The sequence below is a fragment of the Bactrocera latifrons genome, unplaced genomic scaffold (genome assembly GCF_001853355.1).
Source record: "Bactrocera latifrons isolate USDA-ARS-PBARC rearing strain unplaced genomic scaffold, ASM185335v1 scaffold_1, whole genome shotgun sequence".
NCBI lineage: Eukaryota > Metazoa > Arthropoda > Insecta > Diptera > Tephritidae > Bactrocera > Bactrocera latifrons.
In genome coordinates this window covers 814,796-827,916 of record NW_017534407.1, presented here as the reverse complement: position 1 = coordinate 827,916, position 13,121 = coordinate 814,796, and positions in this window count along the sequence as shown.

The following is a 13,121-nucleotide window of genomic DNA, read 5'->3' as shown; positions in this document are numbered from 1 at the left end:
TGCATATATTTATATATGATCAGCGTGAATAGCTGAGTCGATTTTTCGATGTATGTTTCTCTGTCCGTCTGTATATACGCAAACTATACCCTAAATTTTTGAGATATCGTTTCAAAATTTTCTACATAACCTGTTCTCTCTAAAAGCTCTCATTTGAAGAACCACCAATATAGTATATATCGATCAAAATCCAGTCCTTGCATAGAAAACTTTTTTATTTGTGAAAAATGTTACATTTGCGGTGCAGTCAAAGTTAACAGATTTTCTGTTTAAACTTACATATTTTGTTGTCGGCGGCCTGCAGGTAAAATTAAGCGTATTTTAATTACTTAACATTTTAACAGTTTTTTTCAAGTTATTGATCTCAAGTGACGATACTGCTGCAATTACATTGGGAAAAAGGGAATTTAGATTATTTTGACACACTTACTTGGCCGGATAAGTTTCGGCTGTTCTGGGAATTTTCTGCTGGAAATACTTTTGCCGTCATATCGGTTTTCTAATCCCTGTTAGGGTTGCAGAACTCAAGTTACTTATCATCGAAGTCATCTAATGGGAAAAATAAACGGGAGCGTTCATTCACTGGGTATAAAATGTGATTGGAATCACACGGGGAGTCATTACGCGCAGGATATATATTTGGTATATCAAGTTCGATTTTGGATAAGCAGGAGATTAGCCTGCCACAATAACCAGAACAAAGTTGCGCAAGGATTATTTTTACATAAATAGATAATATATAAGGTTTTCGTTTGATATTGAGGCGATGTGATCCCTATATGGAAACATGGAAGCAAAGGCCTTAATCCTGCGTCTGCAGACTGCTTTGCAGTCAATCAGCAGTTGTTCGGGGTTTTTCGGCTCCATGCTGCAGAACCGGCAGTTCATTGCAAGTGCTTTTTGTGCTTAAGTGGCCAGTGTGGAATGCGTCAAGTAGCCAAATCTCTTTTTTGCAATGTCTATCGATTAAATTTTTTTGTTGAGGTTATAACTACCCATTAGAAAATTGCCTTGGTTTGTTACCAATAATTCTCTCAACCTGCTCTTTCTTCATATTCCTAGTTCACCATTTTGGTAACGCTGTCTCTTGAAAGAAGAGTCGGTGGTATTTCATCACATGGGGTTTTCATTTGCTTGTGCGTGATTACAAGGAAACTCTGCCAAACCCTTCCGCTGTCATTGTATGTTTGGCTAATTGATTGATTACTAGGTGAAGCCGTCGGGCACGTACGCATTCCACCCGACGCGCAGCTGCAGCAGCTGTCCTTGCAGATTCAATAATTGAAGTCCTCCCGAAGTCCGTGTATCAGTATCACGATAATGGTAAGACCTTGATAATCCTTGGCTTGCAGCCTTATGATTTATTGCGTATGAGGTGATGGATATTCACTTTTCTTGGTCAAGCAGTTTCGAAGTATAGAATTTAAACAGTAGCGAGGAGAGGGTACAGCCCTGCGGAACCATCGAACCTTGAAATAGTACGACTGATTGCCGACCCCTCATTAATTAAGGGTCCACCTCTTTAGCAACATAGGAAGCGCACATTATTCAAAGCTATTTTACCTGGCCTTTACACTGCACCTTTCAACTGACAAGACCGGCGAATGTGCGTCAGATATATTACTTCGTGGTCTGAATCAAAATTCTGGAAAAAAATTAACTTTTTTACTCGTACATCTCGTACAGCTCATCGTGTCAACGACTGCCGTAAACCATAAGTCTTCAACAGAACCTTTCACACAAAAATTAATAACCCCGACTCATTAGATGTTGTCATCGTCCATACCTCTACACCATATAGCAGGCCGGGGATGATGAGTGACTTGTAGAGTTTAATATTTGTTCTCGAGAGAATACTGTACTTCGCAATTATCTACTCAGTCTGAAGTAGCACTTGTTGGCAAGAGTTATTTTGCGTTAGATTTCGAAGCTGACATTGTTGTTGGTGTTAAGGGCTCACATGAGTTTACGGGTTTCATAATCGATTTTTTTTTATTAAAATATACAACACCTCTTGTCTAAATTTTCAAGCGGGTCCGAGCAATGGTTACGGGAATACAGCTTTGAGAACTTGTGGTTTCGGTTGGCAAGATTTCTCGGGAACTACTCAACCGATTTCATGAAATTTTACACAGGTCTTTGACATACAATTCTTAAAGACTTGGATTTTTTTCAATTACAACTATAAAAAAAAATCGCCAAGTTTTCACTGAAATTTTCATTTTGGCGTCGCAATTTAATAATTTTTTTCCAAAAATTTAAGAATTTCTTGGTTAATAGTGTATGTTTGTAACAATAAAAATATTTAATTTTTTATATGAGAAAAAAAGTTTTGAAAAAATGCTGTATTTTACCCGAGGTAGCCCGTTAACGATGGTTGCAATATGACGAGTTCGAAGTTATGACTGTCAAAAGTGAGATAAAAACACGGAAGCGACGACTGTTTGTTTGATCACAGAAGATATAGTATTTCTTGCCCTCACACACTACCAGACCCATTTGCTTCACAGCCTTATGCAGTCTGGAGAAAGCAGAACTAACGGTGTTGTCAAGTTATTGCTCTTTCATTGATTCCATTTGAATTTCTCAGGCAACTGAGTAACAGCTGCGGACATCAATCAATGCGTTTAGTGAGAGAACACTTCGACCAGAAGATAACTTCACGTTTTGGGTCGACCGACTGACCATCAAGACCGTTGATAACACACCATTAGACTTTTTCCTGTAGGGATATGCAAAGTCTATGAGGACTATGAGGCTTCGATAGAGGCCTTGGAATAAAACATCAAGAGAGTAATTTGCCAAAAATTGAACTCAACGGATGTACCATCTGAGACGTAGCCGCGGCCATCATTAGGAAGAGATAATCATCACAAAATAAATGCAAAATAATGCTCTTTCGAATGATAGTAAACATTTCCCATTAAATGTCAAGTGTCTGCGTATTTTTTAAAGTAGGTAACCTGGAAATGGAGCACCCTTTATAATTGATTCCAAAGTATATATATTTTTTTAAATTATAGATTTTCAGTAACTTTTCATTCGCAAATTCTAGTTGAAAGTTATTATTATTTTGTACCTTTTTTGATGCCTTGGTGAAGGGGAATATTTAAAGCGCTACTCATATGTTTTTTGCTTAAACCCCGAAAATTATTGCCTCTTTATTTCGTCACTCTGTTCGCTATGGCAGAGGCGTGTGTTGTTTGTGATAAGAATAGGAAGTCGTACCAAAATCATCAACGAGTATTAGCAGCGCCATCATCATCATCGTGCGCATCCTTATTGTCGGCAACAGTAAACAAATAAAGTTGTTGGTGAATGTGTGCTCACTATCAGAGCGCTTGGAATCGGTAACATTGTCACAGCATGTGTTCCATAGCAGGCAAACAGTATGTGGAAACGTTGTAAAGAAGCATCTTAACGCGAGTTGAACGCACCGCGCAATCTGTTACGGTTCCAAGCGAGCGAAAGAAATGTCAGCCGTATTGCTACACCACATTTCTACATACTTTCTGGTAGGAAGGGTTTTCCCAGGCAACACAAGCTTGTGAAAGATAAAAGCTCTTTTTATTTGTGTTTTTTCTTTATATACGTATACTATATAAAAACAATAATAATAGACTATGTTATGTAATTGAAGACGAACGAATTTATGACTGGATATTTCTTCTCTTCTTACACTCACAGATAAATAAGAAAATAATTTCGAACATACATATATGTATATTCTAGATTGAATAAGTTAATCAATTAAAGGAAAATATATAACTCTGAAGTATAATACTTTTTTATATACATATGTATGTATCTACATATTTTATCTAATAAATTTGTAAGAAACATTCTGGCATAGTTTTGAATATACCTTTGTGCAGTTAATAGTAAGTTAGTTTCCGAAATTCTTATAAATATATGAAATTTGTTTGTCACAAGGCATTGGTTTACTGGTATACATTAGACAACGTTTTGAACTAAAACTCTTTCCAGCGGAAGTTGCATAGAACCTATTATTTTTTATGACCTAAAGCCGATTTAGAAAAATATTGTTTCGTCACTTGCACATGGAATATAGCGCAACCAAGATATGTCTATGACACACATTCGTGGTTATGTATATGTATGTACATATGTATATATGTACATATATACTCTGTCTAACTCTGGGTTGTTAAATACTCGTATAGCAGTAATTTTTAATGACGAATACAAAACTCTCTAATAATAATATTTCTGTGATATAAATATTTATTAATGTTTTAGTTAGGTCAAATGATATTTAGGGCAATTTTTGAGAAGTAGACAAAAAATTAGTGAATATAATATATAATGGATGTATAATGGAGTAAGTCTACTCCGAAACAACGTTTGAAAATCGAAGCATAGCCTCGCAGAGTCAGTAATTCGAGGAACATTGGTTAGGTTTCACACCACTTTTGCTCTATTGAACAATGTGAATCTCCAGAGACGGTGGTACGGTATGCGCCGTAAATGCTATTGCTGCTGTGGAGCAGAGTATCGAAGAACATCCTAAGTGCTTACAAAATACAACTCATGTAAAAATTGAAGGCAAACGACCACCAAGTCAACGAAAAAATCATTTTATTGAAGGAAACTTTATTGAACGCATTTTCTCGTGTCGTGGGTCTGTGGCTGGGCCTCCAAGGTCGTCGTGTGATTTAATATCGTTGGAAAATTGTGGTGTTGTGCGAAATCGCTTGCCTACGCAAATAAGTTCGAGACGAGTGGTACCTTCGAACAGAATAAGATAAAGAATTAAGAACAAATTCGGTCCAACTATAATAGAAAAGTGGCGGAAGTTTGAACTGACCTTTTCTTATAGTATTAATATTAATTAAAAATGACCTTCAGTGATAATTGTTAGTCGCGAGTTTTGTTTTTGTTTTTGTTTTGATTGGTACAATTATTCAATTTCATTACCATGTCCAGGAAGGCCATCAACATCAACCAACGATCAACACGTAAATAAATTAAAGAATTTGGTGCTTCAAAATCGACGATTAGCATCACATCACATCACGGCGTGAGAGTCACCTAAACACTGGCAAGGCACAATGCCTATTTTATTTATATATGTAGAGTTAGCTGGCAGCTCACGTCTCCTGAAGTCATCTTGTGAATTCCAAATCGCATCACATCGTGGCGCGAGAGTCACCTAAGCACTGCCCAGACACGGTGTCTGCTTTATTTATATAGAGCAATCTTTCCGAAAGTCACCTTGTGACTTCCAATTCACATTCGTTGAAATATCGGCAAGATCAGTGAAAATCACAAAATTTTTTTCACCACCAGTCAAAAGAATGTATTGGAACCATATTATTACTGGCGATGAGTCTTGGATCTATGCTTGCGACGCGGAAAAAATCACGTCAAAACAGGTCTAACAATAAGGTTATGTTGACAGTTTTCTTCGATTATCGATGTTTATGTTATTATATGTGTCGCGTTTTTTCGTTTTTGCATCATTGCTTTTTCAGGTTTTGATACGAACGATATATTAACCCTTAATAACCCACTGGTACCGCCAGGAAGCAACCGCTTAAATTCAAAATTCTGTTAAACGAATTTTATTTTAGAAATTGCTTGTCATTATAAGCCCGTAATTGATTCATGCGCCATATGCTAATTCTATCCCCACTTTTAATAAGTGTCAGTTGGCATGTTTGTATTGAGTTGAGTGCATCGGAACGGGAAAAAATCTCAAAGTTTAAATAATAGTGTAAATAAGCTAAGATAAGTTTTATAGGTAAGTAAATTTTATTTGTTTGTAAAATTTGTTTGATTTTTTGGTTAGTTCCTTGCGGAACCGTCAGGCACCCGGAGTACGAAATTTTGCAAATATGAAATTATATACAAAATGATTATACTATGGCTTTTTTGTAGTTTTTTCAGCAATGTCTCGTAGAATACGTGATTTTCGAACTGAAGAAGAGCTAAGGGAGTTCGTTAATTCTATTGCGTGGTCGGAAAGCGAAGACGGCGGCGATTTTTCTGCTGATGACAGTGATGTAGACCCTTTTGACTTTAGTGCTGCTTTGCATAGTGAAGATTTAGAAGACGAAGTAGCAGATGTTCAGAACATTGCTGACTTAGCTGTTGCTCAGACTGTGGCAGATATTGCAGATATCGATATTGGCAATCCAGTTATAGAAGAAAATAGTGAACCAAATCAATGTAAAATATCCCTTTCTCTTATACGAAAGCTTTTTGTTTCTAAATAAGATTTTTATTAGGCATGGATGTTGCAGAAGAGCCAGTTGTTGTAGGTGATCACGCCCGATGGATAGAGTATGCCACAATGTTTGAAGGCGTATGGATCGACAAAGAGTGTGATGTATTCAAGAAACCGTTGTGGCGAAAAAGAAATCTCAATTTGACACCGGAGATATTGGCATTGCATTCGCCGCTTCAGTTTTTTACATTTCTTATGTCAGACGACATTATTTCAAATATTGTGGAACAGATCAATTTGTACCCAATACAACAAAACATTGAAAAACCATTGAACACCACGCCTGATAAAATAAAACGTTTTATGGGAATCAGTTATTATATGTCGGTGTAAAATATCCCGGAATCATATTGGGGTAACTATGGTTTCAAGGAAATCATGGATTGTATGCCAAGGAATCGTTACGATAAAATTCGCCAATTCTTGCATTTTAATAATAACRATGAAATGCCACGCTCTAATCGTGACAGGCAGCCTTCCGCGTCATGCCAGCAACTGCCATCAACATCATCGGATGCTGCGCGCAGTTGCAGACGTAATCGGGTCTCTGAGGCAGTTGAAATGTATGGACAAATACCACAACACGATTCGGGATATGATCGTTTGTACAAAATACGCCCAATACTCACGGAACTAAATAGGAACTTCAAAAAGGTTCCAATGCGAGCAAGATTATGTGTTGACGAGCAAATCTGTGCGACGAAAATTAAGCACTATATGAAACAATACATGCCAGATAAGCCACACCCATGGGGTGATAAATTATTCCTACTGTGCGATGATTCCGGATTTTGCTACGGATTTGAAATTTATTCCGGCGATGACGACCATCGTCAAGACACTGAACCAAACTTGGGTGTGTCAGCAAATATTGTTGTCAGATTAGCCCGCTCGGTTCCGCGATTTGTAAATCATGCAATTTTTTTTGACAATTATTACACTTCGATTCCGTTGATGGTATATTTGCGAACGCAAGGCAAATATTCACTTGGGACTATTCGCCGTTCACGAATTCCATTGTDCAAATTACAGCAGAAATTTAAAAATCGTGGTGATTGGGAAGAATACGCTGCATCATTTCACGGAATTGATGTTACAACTGTGGCTTGGAATGACAATAAAGTTGTCAACATGGCTTCAACAATGGCTGGAATAAAGCTATATCTTGCGGCCAATGGCGAAACGCCTGCGAATGTACCTACCATTGAAAGTTACAACAAAAAGAAAAAAATTACAGAGAGCATTCAATGTCCAAACGTTATCCACGAGTATAACAAATACATGGGCGGCGTTGACCTCTTGGATTCGTCACTGGGTCGTAGTCATATTCGCAWAAAATCACGAAAGTGGACAAACCGATTATTCTACCATATGTGTGATATGGCTATCATCAATGCCTGGATGTTATATAAGCGACATCATGCGGACACCAATCAAACTGAGCCCAAGATGGTATTGCACGAATTTGTGTCAGAAGTTGCCCAGTGCCTGACAAAATATGGTACTGATATGAGAATTGGAAAAGGTCTGACGAACAAATTTGGAAGTAGAAAAATATCTGCAAAACGTCAACGCACCATGTTTGGTCCGCTACCACCACGTGACATTCGCCTAGATAACGTTGGGCATTTACCAGAGTATGTGAAGGAGGGAAAACCGCGATGTAAGAATCGAAATTGCACATCTCGTACAAAAGTACGATGTCGAAAATGTGGAGTACATTTGTGTTTTACACCAGAAAAAAACTGCTTTGCTGTATTTCACCAGAACTAAAGCCAATAGTATATATTTCTGATGTGTATCCTGTATATCCCTGTCTTACAATAAGAAAGACAAATCGACATGCAACAGCACACAAAATGTTTTTTTTTTTAATCATCTTGTTTTGAAGTTCGGGTGCCTAGTGGTTCCGCTAGGAACCAACCAGGGTTTTTCTACCTAGCTGAGGTAAATTTCACTTGCAAACAAAGTTATAGAACAAAGCTTGTTCAGAATCGTGAGTTTTATAACGTATATTTTTTTGAGCTCAAAAAAAAAAATCAGGCTATTAAGGGTTAAAGCCGTAATGGTATAACTAAAGGTGCTCGCTGGAAAAATATTTCAATGAAATGCCAACAATTTGCATAGAAATACAAGGTGCGTTCCAAAGTAAACAGAACCTTTTGAATATACATAGTCGACTAGTGCGGTAGAATATGCTATCTTTTTCGATTATGTTATCGATGCGAAAATGAACTTCGAACAAAGAGCCAACATTAAATTTTGTTTTAAAATTGGTAAAACTTTCACCGAAACTGTATTGAAGCAGAAGGAGACTATTTTGAATAAAATAAATTGATTATGCCGAAAAACGATTTGTTCTGCTTTTTTTCTGTCTTGTATACTGTGGAAGGAGCCTTGTATTCTTCCACTAACAAAGACGGCGCTCTGCTATGACGCTTATTCCCTTGTATCTGTACATTTATTCCTTAAGGTTATAAGCGTAAACTTGTGTCTTTATAACGATCACAAAAAAGTGAATGAATATACATACATACATATGTACATATATACACTATACTACCATGAATAGCGAAAATGATATTAGGCGAAACGCATACAAATTTAAAAAGACAAATAAATATTTTTTATTACGATTATGATTGTTTCAGTTTTAATCGTGCCATATTCGAAGCACAACAAAAATGTATGTATAAGTAAGTTACAATGCTGATGCGACAAACTCTACGAAAATCTATGTACATATATATTTGCATACATACATACATATGTATATAAGCATAAGTATTTACAAATATTCTGTTACATAAAACAAGTATGGCAGTGTGAATGCAAAAGGACTGCGAGCATTAGAAGTGCCGAGAGTCGGTTTAGAGGAAGCCGCAAGGCGTGGGCAAATAAAATATTTAAATGAGTAATTCGGAAGAAAGAGTACTTAGCGCCATACCCCGTCGACAATGGCGACAAAAGAAAAGTGTTTACGAATTAAATGAACCAGAAGCAAGATTGTCAAAACGACGAAGGGTAATTTATTTAAATTGGCCTTTGTGACAACAATACGACAGTGTCATAGAAGTATACCTCGCCACTTTTATTGGTTGAGTTTCAGTTTAGAGCGGTGGGTGAGATAAGGAGTAAAAAATATGTGTTTGCATTTTTGTGTTTGTCAGCCTTATGTAACATTTCGTTTTCTTATTTTTGTAATTAATGTCTCCAAGCCAAATTTACCTACTTACATACATATATATATACATATAAGGTCTGCTAAATTAAATTTATTTTATCCAATAGATGATTTCGTAATTGTATTTGGTGTTGTAGTAGCGCGATCGGGTCACGCTTTACGGCATTAGAAAGATAAGATTTCATACTAAAAAGTTGTCTGAGATGGTTTGCGATTGCTTGGCTCAATATTGTCTGAGCGCGCGTCAAAGATTAATAACTGGAAAGATAAAATACGCCATATCTTACAGTGACTCTTCGACAAAAAAAGAAAATGCAGGTTCGGATGCGGAATTTATTTTTCTGATACTGCAATATGCAATCAATTACAGACAATTTCTATTTCGACGATTCTATTCAGGTAATTGTGATGTAAAAGATGTACCAGGCTCAGGAAGGCCAATTGTTGATAAAATAATGGAAATCGTCGCGTCCGACCCCGACCATCATCAAGCTTGATGTATGGGCAAAAGAAAAATTTATGGAAGGAGGTTCCATATGTGAATCGCTATTTAATTGCAACAAAATCGAATGAATTACTAATGAAAATGTCAAGCGAAAACGGTCAGGATGCAAGCGAGGTGGGTCGGGTAAACGGCGGCCAAGCCAGGACTCATGTTGAAGGAGGTTTTGATATGTGTTATATGGGATTGGCAAGGAATCATCTACTATAAGCTGCTCCTCTACGGCCAAACGTTTAATTCGAACCTGTATCAATTCCACCGTCTGAAGGAAGTAATCGCCCACAACTGCCAGCGTTGGGCGAGAAGAGATACCTTGTGTTCCATCAGGAAAACTCCAGATTTTGCAAAAACTTATACATGCACTTTATATTTTCAAACTATGGCAGGTGTAAAATTCTCCTTAAGAAAATCTTCTGAAAATCGATTGTATTAGATCTTTGCTTTGAAAATATCTATTTTTCCCAATGCCACATACTAAGGAGCCAATTATATAGAGTAAAGTCAGCCGAATGTACGAAAATCTTGATATTAGTTATATAGGGGGTAAGTTAAGTTTTCGCTCAAAATTTTAATCACAAAGATACACTGTTATAAGTAAAATACGCTTTCTCATTTTCATTGAGATATCTCACATATTGGACGACATATGCGGTACAAAGTCAGTTAGAAGTTCGAAAATATTTATAACACGTTTTCAATACAAATTTTTTTTTTAATAAAGCAAAACCGGTTTGGGATATTAATGACATTCTTTGTTCCTGTGAAAAGTACATTCGATGTCATTATGTATGTCACTCAATTTTCGACGGTTTTCAAGCATAAGTTGGACGATACTGTTGCGATTTCACGTTCGATATTCGTACGAAGTTTATCAATCGTCGCTGGCTTCTTGGCCTGTGTGACTTGTGGCACCGTTCTGTTGGAACCACATATTGTCCAACTACGTGTGAATTGCTGCCTGACTAATAAGGCATATTTTGCTTATTGACGAAGCCACTCAGCCAGCAATGAGCCTAATCGTTGAAGATGATATTTCGATGAAAATCCGAATCATTTTCAAGTTTTTGCTTAGTCTAATTCATGAACATACTACGATTCTGGTGGTCAAGTGGCTTCAGTTCTTTCGTCAATTTGATCTTGTAAGGATGTAGGTCAAGATCTTTTCTCAAAATTCGCCACAACGACGTCACAGAGATGCCCAACGCTTGAAAACGACGAGTGGGAGACCGATTTGGGTCTTCCTAAATTGATGCTCTAGCGGCAGCAATATTCTCGACGCTACGGACCCTTTTTTCACTAGACGTTCAATTGTTGATCTGCCAGGACGATTATGATCACCATAAATTAGGCGTAGAGCTCTTAAAGTGGAGGCCAATGACTCCGAATTTCGGTAGTAAATTTTAATAACTTCGACTCGTTGTTGAATCGTATATCTTTCCATGATGAAATAGCAAATCGTACTGAAGAGAAATACCAAAAGAGAGGGGAAAAATATGGCGTCGTTTGCTGTCCCTATTGGTCTACTTTTGTAGCGTCCCTAATGAAAAATCATTTTTTCTGAACTAAATACAACTTTCCATTCCTTGCAAAAATAAATCATTTTTTTCTTGACCTAATAATGTAAAGCACATATGGATGTACATATCACCACTTAAAGTAAAAAATATCATAACATCACTTTTCATAGTTCACAGAGCAGGAAAAAACTATATGAATTGGCAACTATCCATATTGAAGCAAAAACTGAACATTTGTACATACATGTATGTATATGTATCTTACGTAATGTTGAAACAAAAGCTAAATTTCGAATCATTTGGTGATACGTTATTTTTCATAGTAACGATACGTACATTCTACATACATATATGTATGTATTTGTTGCTTTCTATTTATTGAACTAGAAGCCACTTTGGTGAGAGAAAGGTGTCTAAATTCAATTTTGAGCTGCAATAAAAAGATTTTGTGTAATGAAAATCACACTTTGACCAAATCGCCCTTCCATTTTGTCCCAATAAATCATGAATCAATAAAGCGCTCGCACTTTCCCTCCACGAAGCTAATGTACTCACTCACACACAATAAAACATATTCGCTTGATGTGGCAAAAGACGGTGGCGAGGGCGCCGCAGGACATTTTGCAAAAAATGATATCAGCAAAGATGAGAAGGTCAGAAGCATTTGGCAAAAGTGAGTTAATGATAGCTTAGAAAGCAATTTTCGGGGGAAAATGAGACACTACCATTCGTACGAAAGTTCCATATGCTCGTATACCCTGCCGAAAAATGGCTACAAACAATTTTTTAGTGCCCTTTTTGACCTTTATAATATGCAACAAATATTTGAATACTGATCACAAAGTTTAAGCCGAAAGCATCGACATATAAAGATGAAGTTGTTCGAACAAACGTTGCCCTTTCGATTCCAAAACGTTTTCTAAAAACCTTCATTTCTTACAACTTTTTTGTCTACAATGTTTGATCGAATTTTATTCGATGCAAAACATGACGAAATTTTCCTCCATCAATATACACTTAGTTGGTAGGTTGTAAATGGAGTCAAAGTTCAGTAATCGTTTACATTATTCCTGCATGGTATACTGATTATATATATGTACATTGTAATCAATAAAAAAAATGGTGCACCCAATTCCTTATAAAAGGTTTAGCATCTTGATGTGATGTCAATCTAGGGAAAATCATGTCCTCGGGTCACAGCCGATAACAGATTGCTGAAAGAAAAGCGAAAAGGTTGCTGTAGGTAAAAATTCAATTAGCAACTCTCGGGGGGTTTTATTGTCAAGTGAAAGGTTTCTGTATTAAATCGTACTAAGCGCAATTGAAACAATCGCTAACACATAAATATTTAGTTCTTAATAATATTCTGAATAAGTTCTTACCTTCAGGTCTTCAGAGTATTGCTGCCAGTGGATTGAGCAGCAAGAAAACATATTAAATTTCTTTTCAGAGTATTTTGAATCTATGTTCGTTGGATCTAAAATGCCTTTATTTTAACCAGGGAGAAAGACAGCCATAAATTTTTTCTCATATAAAAAGTGAAATATATTTTAGATTTTTTGATTGTTACATTACACTATTAACAAAGAAATTCTGAAATTTAAGGGAACATATTTTAAACTCGGGAATTGCGACGCTATTTCCTGTGACCCCTCGGAAAAAAGATGC